This window comes from Trachypithecus francoisi, unplaced genomic scaffold (genome assembly GCF_009764315.1).
Source record: "Trachypithecus francoisi isolate TF-2019V2 unplaced genomic scaffold, Tfra_2.0 Lachesis_group0, whole genome shotgun sequence".
In the NCBI taxonomy this organism is placed as follows: Eukaryota; Metazoa; Chordata; class Mammalia; order Primates; family Cercopithecidae; genus Trachypithecus; species Trachypithecus francoisi.
In genome coordinates, this window is record NW_022681453.1 from 189192229 (window position 1) to 189207922 (window position 15694).

At 40.2% G+C, this 15694-nt stretch overlaps 1 protein-coding gene across 3 annotated transcripts in view; it reads left to right on the forward strand.

Annotated features, from left to right (window-relative positions):
- Positions 1-6184: 6184 nt before the first annotated feature.
- Positions 6185-15694, forward strand: part of IL1RAP (interleukin 1 receptor accessory protein) — a 146638-nt gene continuing 137128 nt past the window's right edge. The window contains exon 1 of one of the 3 annotated variants that reach the window (XM_033213049.1): positions 6185-6416. The gene's annotated coding sequence lies outside the window, so the exon portion shown is untranslated. The remainder of the gene's footprint in view (positions 6417-15694) is intronic. The other 2 variants (XM_033213050.1, XM_033213051.1) reach the window with 2 other exon arrangements.

Below are 15694 nucleotides of genomic sequence, written 5' to 3' on the forward strand. Positions count from 1 at the left end.
TGCACCATTCCTTTAAATGTACTAATCAGGAAAGATAGGGCCTGTGTCTCCCAATCTCTGTGGGAGAACAGAATCCTAACTTCGATCACTGCTACCCAGCAGACACAGCACAGCTAATCATTTGCACCGATCCAACCCTTAGTAATATTTCACTTCTCAGGCTCTACTGAGATCCTGCTCTGCTACCTCCGGCATTCCCCATTTAAAAGGCCAACAACCTCTACACAAATAGGAATGAAGCTCAGGTCTTTCCTCTGCTATCAATAGTTACTAAGTAAAAGTTGTTGTCATGGCTTTAACTAATGCCCGGCAGTGTTTCTCTCTGACATCTCCACATGGGAGTTGTGCCCTGTGATGGGAGGCAGTTTCATCCCTATGCAGATAAATAGAGTTTGGAGGGGATCCAGAAGTTCCCCTTTCCCCTCTTTTCTTTCAGGACTGCATGTAACCCAGGTAGTGAGGCTGAGGGATGGAAATGAGTGAAGCTGGCTAGGCATGGTGGCTCATGCCTGTAATCCCAGCACTTTGGGAAGCCGAGGTGGGTAAATCACCTATGTCAGGAATTCAAGAGCAGCCTGGCCAACATGGTGAAACCCCTACACCCTAAATCCCTATTTTAGTCTCTACTAAAAGTAGAAAAATTAGCTGGGAGTGGTTTTGGGCCCCTGTAGTCCCAGGTACTCCAGAAGCTGAGGGAGGAGAATCACTTGAACCCGGGAGGCTCAGGTTGCAGTGAGCCAAGATCACACCACTGCACTCCAGCCTGGGTGACAGAGTGAGACTCAGTCTAAAAATAAAAAAATAAAAAAAAAAGAAAAAGAAAAAGAAAAGAAATGAGTGAAGCCTCCCACTGCACAGTCAAATTTCCAATTTCCTCTTCCAAACGACTTGAATTTCAATAGTTGGGTATATGTGTTTGAACAAATTAGCATATCTCTCCAACAAGGTAGAGTTGAGCTCTTAGTAATCAACACCTTATCATAACTGTTTAATCTGCCTATTTTCCTACACCTAGCAGAATCAAACTGAAGGAAGAGAGGCTTTTATCAGAAACAGATGCAATAAAAAGGAAGAGGGATACCTGACTTGGAAATCCGGGGCACCACAGAGGAAGTGGGGGCAGGTATAACAGGTCGCTGCAAGGGGAAATGTGGACAGTCAGAGAACAGGCACAGAGGTCAGCTGGGGGTGGAGGAAAAAAGAGCTGAGGAGCATAAAAGGTGGAAACATCAAAGAGTTTGGAAGGTGATAGAATTACTTTCTCCTTTTTCCACTTTTTTTTTCTCTTGGCTTCTGCCCTTTACCTTCCTTCCAAAAGCTCGAAATAAAAGGGCTCTACAATATGCTTTCTTTACTCTGTACCCAGTCAAATATGTGTATATATAATTTGTGTATATATATATATAGATAGATAGTGTATATAGTATATATACAAATATAAATATAGGTAGTATATGTAAATATATATTTATATATAGTATATATTATATATTTATGTAGTATATATTATATATTTATGTATATATGTAATATATGTGCTATATATAGGATAAATATATAGTGTATATAATATATTCTATATTTATATAATATAGAATATATAGTATATATAGTATATAGTATGTAAAAATATATATTATATGTATTTTATATTATGTATAATATATAGTATATAAATATATAAACAATATATATTTATATTTGTATATATATACAAGTTATATCTATCTATCTATCTATCTATCTATATGGCATTTTAGCTTTGTCTTCCAATTATTCTGGTCTCCCAAAAAAAGGTAAATCAAAGGAAGAGGGCAATATATCAGTCACTCAAAATCTTTGTATCAAAGTTTAACCAGGAGAGTTTTGGACTGAATTTGTAACTCAACAAATGTTTATTAAATGAGTACAACGTGCAAAATATTGTCTGCTTGCCAGGGAAACATTATATTACCCTCCTAGAGTTAGTATTCTAGTGAAAGAAGCATTCAATGAGTAAATTAGTTAAAATGTTACATAATGTATTATTTGCCTTGGTTGTCAGGAAAGGCTTTGTTGGGAAGGTAAAAGTGAAGCAGGGACATTAATGAAGATATGAGTAAGAGGAGAGAGTAAGGAACAGGAGAGCAGCAGTCCAGCAAGGGGGAACAGCAAGTGCAAACACCCTACTATGGGAACACGTTAGTGTGTTTGGTCAACAGCAAGGAGCATGCTATGGGAGATTTAAAGAAGCAAGTCAGTGCTGGATCATGTAGGGCCACACAAAGACTTTTAGGCCATAATGACTATGGAGATTTATCTGATCATGATGAGAAATCACTGAGTATTTGAAAGCAGAGCATGACATATTTCTTGTAAAAGAATAATGAATATTTATACTGCATTTGTACGTGCCAATCCCTGTTCCAAGTGTTTTACTTATATAATCTCATTTAATTTAAAAACAGCACTGTAATGTATATTATTGTCATTATTATTCATATTTCTCAGAGAATAAAACTGTGAAAAAAATTAAGTAACTTGATCATATTATGTTAACTTGAACCCAGGTAGTCTGGCTTCAGATTCCTTGACCTCAGTCACTAGCCTGTATTTATTTTATTTTCATTTATAAGGGTCTCTGAAGTAAGGGCAATAGACTCCTTGGGTAAGAGTTTAAGCAGGGATGCCAGTGAGGGGAGAGATGACAATGACTTGAACCATGGTGGTTGTGATGGAGAAGAGGAATAGTGTGGTTGGATTTTAGGTGTATTTTGAATGTAGAGGAAGCAGAAGGTTTGTGGATATAGTGTACACAGACAACGAGAGAGTGATAAGTCCAACTTTTTGACCTGAGCAACTGGGTAAAAGATAGTGTTTCTTACAAAGCTCTGGTTTGGTGTGGGGTAGAAATAGAGTTTGAATTTGAACATGTAAAATTTGAGGTGTATTTAAAACATCCAAGAAGGAGATATGAAGGAGGCAATATGGTATACAGAGTCTGTGATTTGGGCTGTAGATTTATATTTGCAAGTCATTATCATATTGATATTTTAGAAGGCTATGTGTCTGTCTGAGTTCCCCTGGGTAGAGAATATAAACACTCCAAGGATTGAGCTCTAGGACACTGTAACCTTCAGAGATCATGAAGAGGTAGAAGATTCGATAAGAATCTGATAAGTAACAGCAGATGAAATACACAGAAAACAAAGAGTCAAGTATGAGAGAGTGTGAAAGAGCAAAAAATTAACTGTGTCTAATGCTGCTAATGTATTACCATGTACAATGAAGACAGAGAATTGACCACCCCATTTGGCAAAGTGAAGATCATTACAGATACTGACTATGGAGTGGTAGAGACAAAAGTCTGAATGGATTGGGTTTAAGAGACTAGTAAACTCCTGATGCCTCTTATAGCTATAGTAAGATAATTAAAAATAATCTTTTAAAAAAAAGGTGAAGGATAAAAGCTGGGAGAAGAAGAGAATAATAACGCCTTTCCAAATACTTCAATCAATTGCAGAATACTTTATTGTGCGTCTTCTACACATCCAGCAGTATTAGTCACTAACATCAATGAATTTGTAGCTTCATTTATTCATTTAGGCAACTATTATTTATCAAGTGTTTAGTAGGTGATGGATATTTAGTGGATATAGCTTTAAAATATTTTTCTCAATTGTTAGAATAACATTTTTCATTTTTAATTATTATGGGTACATAATAGGTGTATATATGTATGGGTGACATGTGAGGTTTTGATACATGCATACAATGTGTAATTATCACATCAGGGTAATGACAACAGAGTATCCATCACCTTGACTGTGTGTCATTTCTTTGAGGAACATTCTAATTTCACTCTTTTACTTATTTTAAAATGCATAATTAATTATTGTTGACTGCAGTCACTCTGTGGTGCTATCAAATGCTAGGTCTTATTCATTCCAGCTAATTATATTTTTGCAACCGTTAACCATCCCCCCTCCCCCACAACTGCCTTGCCTCTGCTACTCTTTCCAGCCTCTGGTAACCATCATTCTACTCTTATATCTCAGTTCAATTGTTTTAATGTTTAGCTCCCATGTGTGAGTGAGAATTTGCAAAATTTGTCTTTCTGTGCTTGGCCTATTTCACTTAAATGTAAAAGAAAAAGAGATGTTTATATTTCCATAATCCTAATATATCATCATTTTTTTCACATTCCTTTCAATTGGTGTTCATCTCTCCACAACTTTTACTCAACCTTGTTATTTTGTAAGCCTTGTTCTTTGTAGACATATTTCCATAACATGATAGTTATGACACAAATATTTTCTTCTGTGAGTAGACAGCATTAAGTAATCATTTTCATTTCCAACCATTTATATTGTGTTCAAACGACAATATACTATGAATATTTGTCTATATGATTATTCGTCTTAATGTTATCTTCCTTAAGCTATGAGTAGCCCTTCAGTGTCCAGGACTACATCTGGTTCAATTTTGAATTACTAGCATCTGTTTGGCTTCTAGGTAGTATATGAGACTGTGTAGCGACTGAGAGCATGTACGTTGAGTGTCTCTAGTCTCATTTTGCATTCTCCACTTGTAGGCCTGTAGCCTTGGCCAACTTATTTAAATTCCCTTTATCTCCTTTGTAAACTGGAGATGATACTAGCACCCTCTAGGTTGTATTGATGGTTACATGAGTTAATATACACAAAGTCCTTATGATTGTGCCTTTTTATTTTATAAGCACTGTGTAAATGCTGAAGTGTTTTATATATATATATATAAAGTCTGTGCCCAGAATATGTTTAAGGAACGAATAATAAATAAGAAAAAGTTTTATTGTTGCTTCATACAGGTAACATTTGAAATTCTTTTGGATTGTTTTTCTCTTTGGTTCAGTAACAATGTTGTGAGCAGGTGCTGGGTCTCAGGTACCCAGAGATAAATACAAATTTTGAGCAATTAATTTTCACAAGTGATATCAAGAAGCAAAGTATCATAAACATTTCTGGGGCTCCAATTTCACTGATATTTCACGTTGGGAACTGAAGCTCCTCCAGGGCAGGGGCAGCCTCTGCGTTTTGCATTGCTGTGCATCTTCAGCGGTACGGGCATCTGATGGTTTCATTTCCTTCCCACTCACCTGCGCCCTGTTCTTATTTCGCATCTTTTGTCTCCTTTTCCTTAAATGCTTTCTCTGAATCTTGATTCTTGACAATAAATTAGTAAGATTCAGTTAGGTAGCTATAGGAGGGGGAGAAAAGGAGAGGTGATGAGCAAGGTATGTGCGAAGACTCGTCAGTGTGGTAGGTGGCTTTGGTTAGGGAGTTTCAGAAACGGGGACAGGTCATGAAGGGCCTTGCCAGTCGGGAAAAATCATGATGGACTAGCAGTAGGAACACAGCAGAAGGTGCCTGAACAAGAGAGATGACTTAATGAAAGCCTTTATAATGCTTCTCGGGATATATTACAGACTACCATCTAGAGTGGCAGAGGGCAGCTGAAGGAATGCTCTTGCAAAAACTTGGGGAAATAGAAATGAATGAAGGCAAATATTTATTTTGAGATTATTTCCTTCCTTGTAACCTATTAGTTCTTTTACTCATTCACTATACATGCACTGAGTGCCTACTTTGCTTGTGCCAGGCACTGTGCTAGGCAATGGGTATATTACGAGTGGACAATATAGATTTAGTTTTGCTGTCATGTCCTGCTGCTTGCTCATATGAATGTCAGTTCAAGACAGCAAGAGCTCAGGACTGCGGAGATCGCATCTACGTCCTGTCGCGCTCTGTGCCGGCGGCACAGGGTGGTTGCAAAAATCGTGTAGTCTGAATCGATTCAAGGCCTTGCAGCATGATTGCTAAATAGGTCGAGACAGGAAGAAAGGGCAGGGTGGCACCGATCTCAACTGCCAGAGCACGATCTTGCAAGGAGCACATGTGTGCGCCTCGGTGTGTAGTGAGGGGCGTAGCTTCCCACAGCGCCTGGCAGCGTGCCAAGCTGCGCTGCAGGACTAACCCTCTCCTTTCCCAGCGCGCTCAAGCCCGCACAGGCGGTGGCAGGGAGCCTAAGGGGCCGAGCGCAGCCTTGCATCCGTCCGCAGGCGGACGCGGCGCAGCTCCTCCTCGCGGCGGGCGGGACCGTCCAGGGCGCCGCCCCGCGGCCGCAGCTCCTGCAAGCCCAGAGCTCGGGTGGATCGCGAGCCAAGGCGGCGGGTGGAGCCTGAGCCGTGAGGCCGTGGCCAATCGCGCCGCTCCGGGGGAGGAGCCCCAAAGGGGGAAAAGAAAGTGCGGCGGAAAGTAAGAGGCTCACTGGGGAAGACTGCCGGAATCCAGGTCTCCCGGGTCCGCTTTGGCCAGAGGCGCAGAAAGAAGCAGTGCCCGGCGACACTGCACCCATCCCGGCTGCTTTTGCTGCGCCCGCTCAGCTTCCCAAGGAAGGTGAGTCTCGCGCCGCCGTGAGGGCTCAGAAGTCACCGAGCCGTAGAATCTCAGGGCAGATGAATTCTTAGAGATCGTATCGTTAAACCCTCCTACTTTACAGAGGAGGAAACTGAGGCACAGAACGAGGCAGCGGCTGGGATAGGTCATATTGCTAGTCAGGACTGTAGCCCGGATTCGAACCCAGACGTTCAGAGACGCATCTTTGCTTTGCAGGGATTTAAGTAACGCAGTTGTGGGACGTCTGCTCGTTGCCGCCCCCATCCTCAGCCTTTTGAGGGATCTACCCTTGTTTTCCTCCTCACCGCCCCCTCCCCGCTACCACCCCCCGCCCCCATCTCCGCCTTGGTTTCTCCAGACCGCTGCTGGAAGCTCTGAGGATAGAAGGAAGCGGTGTGTCCCAGCATGCTCGCTCGGTATCACGTCGCTCTCAGTCCAGAGCTGTGACAGCCTGGGAAAATGCTGCTTGCAGCCTCACTCCCTCTTCCCTTGACCTGCTTTCTCAGAAAGATGCCCCTGCCCAGGGCGTCCTACCAGCTTCTGGAGGAGCACTGGGAGAGAGGAGGGAGGCCCGGGCGCCAGTGACCTCCCATGGTACTGTTTCTTCCCAGCCCCGGAGGAAGCGGAGCTAGTGGCCCTGTGGGGTGGAGGGTGCTCCTCACTTGGGAAGAGCTGACTTCATGGAACCCTAGAGTCCCTTCCCTCTTCTAAATATTGGGAGGGAGCAAGGAAGCTGGGTTAAACAGAAAATCACAAACATAAAAGCAAACTTCTACTGTTTCCCTTAAGAGCTAGCCCTCAGCCTGTCTTCCTTCCACCTTCTGGTTGTGAAATTGTGAACCAGGACGCCACGCGAAGCATTTTGCTGCTGTGCTGTACAGATCCCTGGTTTAGCTACTGGATGAGAAAGAGGACTTGGGTTTTGACTCCAGCTCTGCCATGTATTAGCTGTGTGAACTTGGGCAAGTTATCCCACCTTTCTGATATGGGGGTTTTCTTTTCTTTTTTTCTTCCTTTCTTTCAGCCGCAAAATGGAGATTTATAATGGTCACAATGAACCCTTTGGGTAGTTAGGAGGATGAAATGGGATGATTCAAGTAGCATGTTTAGCACAGTGCCTGGCCTGGCATCTGGTTGGTTCAAAACTGATGGCAACTATTTTAAATATTGTTACATAGTAACCTTGCAGACAGTGGGTTTTCAGAAAGGTGATTTCATACTACCTTAGAGAGGAGTTTAAAAAAAAATCTGTAAATGTGGTGACTTCCTTCTTTTGAATTTGAGCAGCTCTTTTATGATAAGAATTTTCTGAATGTTGTCCATGTGTGATGTGGGTCATGGGTGCTGAGCTCGAAATGTAAAATTGATGTTTCTCGGTGATGTGAATTTCCTACTAGTGTTTAGGTCAAACTTCAGCCCTGATGGGAGACATCCTTTATTGACAGAGAGGGTCTTGAAATGGATGAGAGGCGGAAAGACGAGAAGAGAAAGTTGGAAGTTGCAGCTGTGTTACAGATTGTTCTAAGCCTTCTATCCTTGCTCTCTTAGGTCAGCTGAACAACCTTACATTTTTCATCTAGTATCAGAAAACAACCGAATTCTCATATATTTCTTTTGGATTGTACAGAGATGCTGCTAAATGCAGAGCCTTCTGGACACAAACTTGCCTTACTTAAACAGGAACACACAGACATTCACATGCCCACACTAGTCTTCCTGTATTATTGGTATTTTAAAATTGAATAGATTCCCTCCTACACCCTTACCCTACTCGTGACAATTGATTTTATTCTGATGGACTTCATGCAATGATTTACTACTATCTACTGGCTTTGCCATGACTCCTTAAATTGAGTGTCCAGCATTTGTAGTTGGCTGCCTCCTTCACAGTCCATAGCATTTGTATGCAGTATTGACAAGTGCTTGAGAACAGGGTGTGATACATCTTGATGGAAGATAAGAGCCCAGTGGTGCCCACTTAGGTACTTCCCGCACCAAGCATTAGTAAAGGATGGGATCACCTGCTTCCATCAGCTTGTTCCGTGTACACGCATTGGGGTGAGCTGGCTGGGATACGTCTGAATGTGTGCCTGAGAGACAGGGGCCTTGTAGGGGAAAAGGAAAATGTTCAAAATAAGGTCAGATCATGAGGATGGAAGGGAAAGTAAAAGCTAATCCCCTTGGTTCTGATTCTTCAAAGAAAGGTTGGTCAGTTATACCCATATCTTTACGTAGATTATTACTTGTTACCAAAACCATATATATATGTAGAACTTTAAAATTTCCAAAGTGCATTCTGCGTATGTGATACTCCTTGTTACTCTCAATAGCCCTGGGAGGACATGGAAAGAATATTAATAGAGGAAGGAGCCCAGGTTTTGTGGTCAGACCTACTTGATTTCAAATTCCAGCCCTCATGCCTGAGTAGTTGGGTGATATTGAGCAGTTTATTTAATCATTTAAAGTTTCTGTTTTATCCAATTCTAAAATGGAAAGAAAATGCTTAGCTTAAAAATCTGTATAAAGAATAAATGCAATAGAATAGTGTCAAGTACATGTAGTGAATAGGTGCTCACTAAATGATATCTCTTCTTAGCTAGTCTCAATTTATTGAGAACATATCTGGAATGAGACGCAGAGAAATGAAAAGTTGCTAGAGGTCATGTGTTAGTATGTTTTAACTCTGGGAATACAGTTCACACCTTTTCATATCTAGTAAAGGGCATTTCCCATCACACTCTGTTTCCTCGCCAATGAGATATTAACAATTTACTTCAGTTATAAAGTTGACCTTATTTGTCTTGTTATTTCAGGATATCATTTTTGTTGAAAAGTGGGTATTTCCTTGCTAAGAGAACAATCCTTAAGCACAGTTCTGTAGAGTTTAGTGGGGCCGACTATCATAAAAGGGTATTTAAAGCAATGGTCTCTAAGACAACCTTCCTACTCTCCTGTGTTTGATGTAATACACCTTTGATTCCTAAGAGAAAGAGTGCTAACTAAGAAGACAAAGTACAGAATTATGTCGCTCTTTTCTTCCTGTTGTGAGTGGTTTCTTCCCTCTGCCATCCTCATGCTAGTTCAAAGGCTGGAAAGAAGATTGAACAATGAATATCATGAGTGTCCACAGAATTATTCAACTTTTTTTTGACAATTTTGTGGATACTAAGTAGAGTAAACAGAACAGTGTGCAAAGGTGGCATTTGCAGAAAGAGACCACTGCTTCCTGGTGGTGCTGATGACTTGTCTGGAGTTTCAGTCCTCCTTGTGGAAAGTGATGGCTGCAGGCTCATGTAGGAAGATGAAGGGATCTGTTTCTGGCCCAAGCAGTGGGGCTATTCATCTACTGAGACTTCTTGTAGGCTGTTAGATCCCTCTTCTTTGTAGCAAGCACACAGGCTTGCAAACACAGTTGTAGAAGAAACTTTTTGCTCTTTGCTTTTGGCATTTTGGAGCATATGTTTGCTCCCATAGGTAAGCAGTTAACATCATCTTACCTGGCACAGTTAGGAAAGCAGAATGTGGCTTGAGGAAATCAGAGGACGTAGAAAAAAACAAAGATTATCTCCAGCCTATACACAGCTTCATTTGTTGATCAACTTCATCAGGCTTTTGCTGGTGACACAGATGTAGGATCTGGTGAGTCACTGTTGCCTTACCCATGAAATATTAAAGAGAGCCACCTACTGTGCTCTTTGCCCCTTTTGGAAATTGTTCTGTGTAGAAAAAAAAAAAAAAAAGAAGAAGAAGAAAAGAAAAAAGAAGAAATACCAAAGAACAGGAAGGTTACAGAACATTTGGTAAGTGATATTTTGATGGATAAATTCAGGTTAGCCATTCATTGCTGCTTTTTTTTTTTTTTTTTTAAACTAGAATGGATGGTTTACACTGATAGGGTGTTAGGAGACATCCCTTTGGTCTGACTTTATTCTGACTCTCTCTAGCAGCTGTGGTAGTGTGGATTTTGAGAGTCTGGCTGAAATCTGAGGCAAGTTATTCTATGATGATCTTTTGGCTCCACAGCTAGGAAATAGGGACACTGATGCCTGCTTAGAAGCTTAACTCCCTATTTATTTCAGCATCTTATTCATAGAAAACATTTAATAAACACTGATTCTGTCTTCTGCCAACAATTCCTTCAATGTATTAGTCTGTTAAATTATGATCATCAAAATTTAACAGCCACTCTTCACTTGTCTCCATGATTATTTGTGCTGAGTGTCTTAAATATATCATCTCATTCAATCCTCACAATAATCCTGTGTATTTTTTTTTTAGGAAACTGAGGCTCATAGAGTTACGTAGCATGGCCTATGTATTAGTCTGTGTTCATGCTGCTGATAAAGACATACTCAAGACTGGGCAATTTGTAAAAGAAAGAGGTTTACTGGACTTATAGTTCCACATGGCTGGGGAGGCCTGACAATCATGGCAGAAGGCAAGGAGGAGCAAGTCACATCTTACATGGATGGTAGCAGGCCAAAAAAGAGAACTTGTGCAGAGGAACTCTCGTTTTTAAAACCATCCGATCTTGTGAGAACCATTCACTAGCACGAGAATAGCACAGGATTCAATCCTACCTCACATGATTCAATCATCTCCCACTGGGTCCCTCCCACACCATGTGGGACTTAAGGGAGCTACAAGATGAGATTTGGGTGGGGACACAGACCCAAACCATATCAGCCTATGTAACAGCACAAAGCAAGACATGATGCTGAGACTCATCTATGCATTTTATTCTAGAGTTAGGAAAAACTTCCAATTGTCCCACCTCTGGACTAGAACTGAGGACTTAGACTAAAACGAATGACCTATCCAGCCATCATCCTACATCCTCATCCTGGTACTACCTTGCCTGTGACTGAGAAATATCTTTACCTTTGGACCTAAAATGTGGGAGAGCTCAACTTGATGATCTCTAAATTTCTTTTGCTATAATGCATTGTGTATCTTTAAGATTCCTTTCAACTTTGAGATTCTGTAATCATATCTATTTGTAAAAGTTAAAGCTAAAATGGAGAAAGGGGAGTAAAAAGAAAATGCTCTTATTGTTTTATTCCCTGGAGATGTATTTTTCTGAACAAACAAAGATGGTCAAGAGAAGTCAGCATTTCATCAGCACATGTATTTTTGTCATTTCATTTAAACACGAAAATAACTTTCAGATATATATAATTATTTGCCTTTTACAAATGAAAGAACTGAGGCTCAGAGAGACTTCCAGACTTGCCCAAGTTTTCCCAACTAGTAAATATTGGAACCTGTGTGGGCCTGAGTGCAAATCCTTTTGGTCCACTACAGCATATTTACTAGATACCACACCATGAAATCTGGAAACTCATATAACCAGATTTGTGAATGCCCCCCCTCTGTATTCTCACACCACACTACCTCAGCTTCTGTCTTCTCCTCTTCTTTTACTCTTTCCTTTCCAAACATACTGCTCCAATCCTTTCTTGATTTTCTCCAGCTCACAAAACCCCTTTAAATGCATATAACATCTTCTATCTCTATTGTGATTTTTTTTTTTTTTTTTTTTTTTACTGTGGTCCAGGAATTTGTAATTTGTGCCTTTGTTTTTGTTCATCTCCATTGGGCACCGGGCAGAATAAGCTGCCATCAGCCGAGACACTTACAAATGTCTCTATCTGTCTAATCTGTGTGTCAGTCATCTTTCTCTCTAGCTCTATTTATTAGTGAAATTAAAGAAAGATAAAGCATTTTAAGCCCCTAGCTCTCACTAGCTGGCACCTAGAAGGGACTTGGTAAATATTCATTCCTTCCTCATCATTCAGCACTGCTGTTTACCCAAATCATTACTCATTTAATGAATCTCAGATGGAGAGGGGGAGTGTGTTGAGTAGATGTCCCAGCTGGTCGAAGAGAATGTGCCACAGTTTGGCAAACAACTGGGATGCTAAAGGATAGGAAATGAATGTGATATTTACCTTAAAATATCAGCTGAGAATATGGTTTATTCTGCCCTGTGCCTAGCACAGTAACTCATATGTAAAAAGTGCAAAATTGAATGATATGATGATGGGTTCATATTATGTCAGTAGGTCCAAAATTGACTTTCTGGATTTCTCATGCTTTATCAATAATATTAGTTATGTCAAAGTTTGCCTCTACAGACTAGTAAAGTAGTTTTAATTTCATTTAATTTTGTGGTCACAAAATCAGACAATGATAAGGAGTTGCAGGCTCCAAGAAGGTTAGACATTAATGGCTCAATGATGGGAAGACCCGTTTCTGTCCTGATCATAAAGGGCGTTTTGCAGAAAACACAGTGAAGGATGATGCTGAAGTGCATTTTTGCATATACTTACAGCAAGACCAGTGTCAAGTGTCATACATAAATTGCCAGAGAGAAAGTAGGAAGTTTCCATTGAAGTGGGCAGCTGCAACGAGCTTTGATCTCAAGATTTCTAAAAGCATTGAGGAATTTACATCAGTTCAACTATTATTTGATATAATTGGCATCAGTTGAACATAAGAACAGGTAACCTTTTATGTCTAGTTTATATCCAGCAGATGCTTGTGATTTCTACCTTTCTGGCATAAAAGTCCTCATGATTACACTGGCTTCCTCCTCTGCCAATCAATGCTAATGGCAACAGAAATGAGAAGCAGTCATTTTATAAGCGTTATGTCTGGAAATGTTCCTTTCGTTGATAGCAGTTTATTAACGCCAGTATGGTTAGATGCCCTGGCAACTTAAAATTGTGTTTGTTTAATATAGTGGACATTGACGTCAGACTTAACTGCCTGGGTTTGACTTTAGCCGAATTATTTGGTCTCTCTTTGCCTTATTTTTATGATCTGTAAAAATGGGGATATTAAAACCCATCTTGTCAGGCTTTTGGTAAGTGTCAATCATATGCCATGACATTTGTTAAGAGCCTTGTGCATAGGGATTTTAACCTTTATTACAATTAACGACAGCAATGAGAATGGTTCCATTGCATGCCCAGATGGATACTAAGTTAGAAAAAGGTCCAGGTTTAAATAGCACATTTTTTGTTTATATAGAACTTTAAGTCTTCAACATGCTTGTTATTGTATATACAAATGTATACACATATAACATTTTGCTTTTTACAATAATTCTGAGGTAATCAGGGCAGGTGTTGCTAACGTTTTACATCCTGGGTCTCAAAGGGGCTACATATTTACTATGGCCAAGCAGCTAAGAAATAGCAGAACAGGGACTTGGACCCTAGTTTTCTAACTCCAGGATTGTGATTTTTTTCCCTCAATCAACCGTGGTCCTGGTTAGTTGCTTTTCCTTCTCCAGACTCCTTGCTTTCACCCTGAAAATGAGGAATTTGGAAAATATTATGTCTAAGGTAGAGTGTTTTATAAATCTCTGACTGTAGAACAATGTCTTAGGAGGTATCTCATTGGCCTCAGTGAGAATTACAGCTGAGTACTGCACTGAGAGTCAGTTCCATAAAGACCCTTTATGGCCTTAAGGATATGATTCTACCACATTACTCTGACCTACAGACCATTCCCCATCTGCCCCATCCCCTTCAGGACCCAGGTTTGGGGATGGGAAGAAAAAGTAGATGATTCGGTTAGGCACATGTGCATTTAATATTTGGGAAATGAAAATAGAACCTTTCTTTAAAAAAAAAAAAAAAAGCAAGTTTTGTATCACCATTAATCTCCATAGTTTTCTACAACAAAATAAAGGATAAAATGTTTCGCTTTAATTTGGATTCTAGCATTATGAGTACACATTTTCTGCTGTCTTCTTTTGAGCTTTTAGTGCCCACAGAAGAAGCTTGACTCTCATTAAAATGTGAGTTCTTTCTGTTTATAGAAATGATGGAGACTTGAGAACGGTAATACACACTAAATAGCACTTTTCTGGAAGATTATACTTCAGTTTCCCAATTACAGAGTGAGACAGTGGTGGGGGCAGCAGATTGAATGGAGAGAGTAGATAGTAAGAAGTAGGCTGGCTTCAGAATCAGGGCTGGGTTTGAATTCTAGATACTGCGTGCTTAGCCTGTCCAGACTTAGTTTTCTCACTGTAAAATGGTAATAAACATGTCCCTCCCTCCCTCCTCCCTCCCTCCCTCCCTCCTCCCTCCTCCCTCCCTCCCTCCCTCCCTTCCTTCCTTCCTCCCTCCCTCCCTCCCTTCCTCCCTCCCTCCCTTCCTCCCTTCATTCCTCTTCCTTCTTTTCTCTTCCTTCCTTCCTATTCTCTCTCTCTCTATCTATCTCTATTTATTAGTAAGGTTCAAGTAAGATAAAATATATTAAGTCCCTAGCTCTTAATAGCTGGCACCTAGAAGGCACTCAGTAAATATTCGTTCCTTCCTCTTCATTCAGCACTGCTGTTTACCCAAAGCCTCTCTCATTTGATGAATCTCAGATGGAGAGGGGAAGTATATCAAGTAGATGCCCCAGCTGGTCTAAGAGAATGTGCCACAATTTGGCAAACAATTGGGATGGCAAAGGATAGGAAATGAATGTAATATTTATCTTAAACTATCTCAGAATCTTTCATGTGTAGGAGAAATTAGACCAGTGATAAATTGCAGTGCATGGATCCTTTACATCACAATCATGTGGATAGCTTCTGAAATCAGCGGATATCTAGGATTTCTGCACTGAAATCTAAGAATCACTGGATTAGAATTTTCAATACTGAGAGGCAGGATATTGTGGGGGTTTGAATTTGGGTTCAAATTCTGCTCCCTCAGTGTAAACCTAATGAAGTTATTTAACGTTTCTATGTTATTCATTGAGTTGTGGGGAGAAGTAATTTAATATATATAATATATGAAGTGCCTAAAATACAGTTTTACTGTAAAAGCCAGTCTTTGAAATACCTTTCATGACTTTGTTTAACGTATATTTTATTTCTTCTCTGACTGAATGTCCTAGATAGCTACATGGATAACTCTTTCATTTGCTTAAAGTCTTTGTTCACCATCTTCTCAGGGAAGGCTACTTGGATTGCTTGAATTTGCATGGTTTGGGGTAGGGGAAGAGAGAACAGGACTGCTTGCTCTCTGAAATCCTGACCTCTCTTACCATACTTTTGTTTTTCCTTTATTCTGTGGCATTTGTTACCTTATAAGCTTACACATACTATTTTATTATTTTGTCTATTTTTAAAATTTAACTTTTACTTTAAGTTCAGGGGTACATGTGCAGGTTTGTTACATAGGTAACCGTGTACCATGGGGGTTTGTTGTCCAGATTATTTCATCGCCCAGGTATTAAGCCCAGTACCTATTAGTAATTTTTCCTGATTC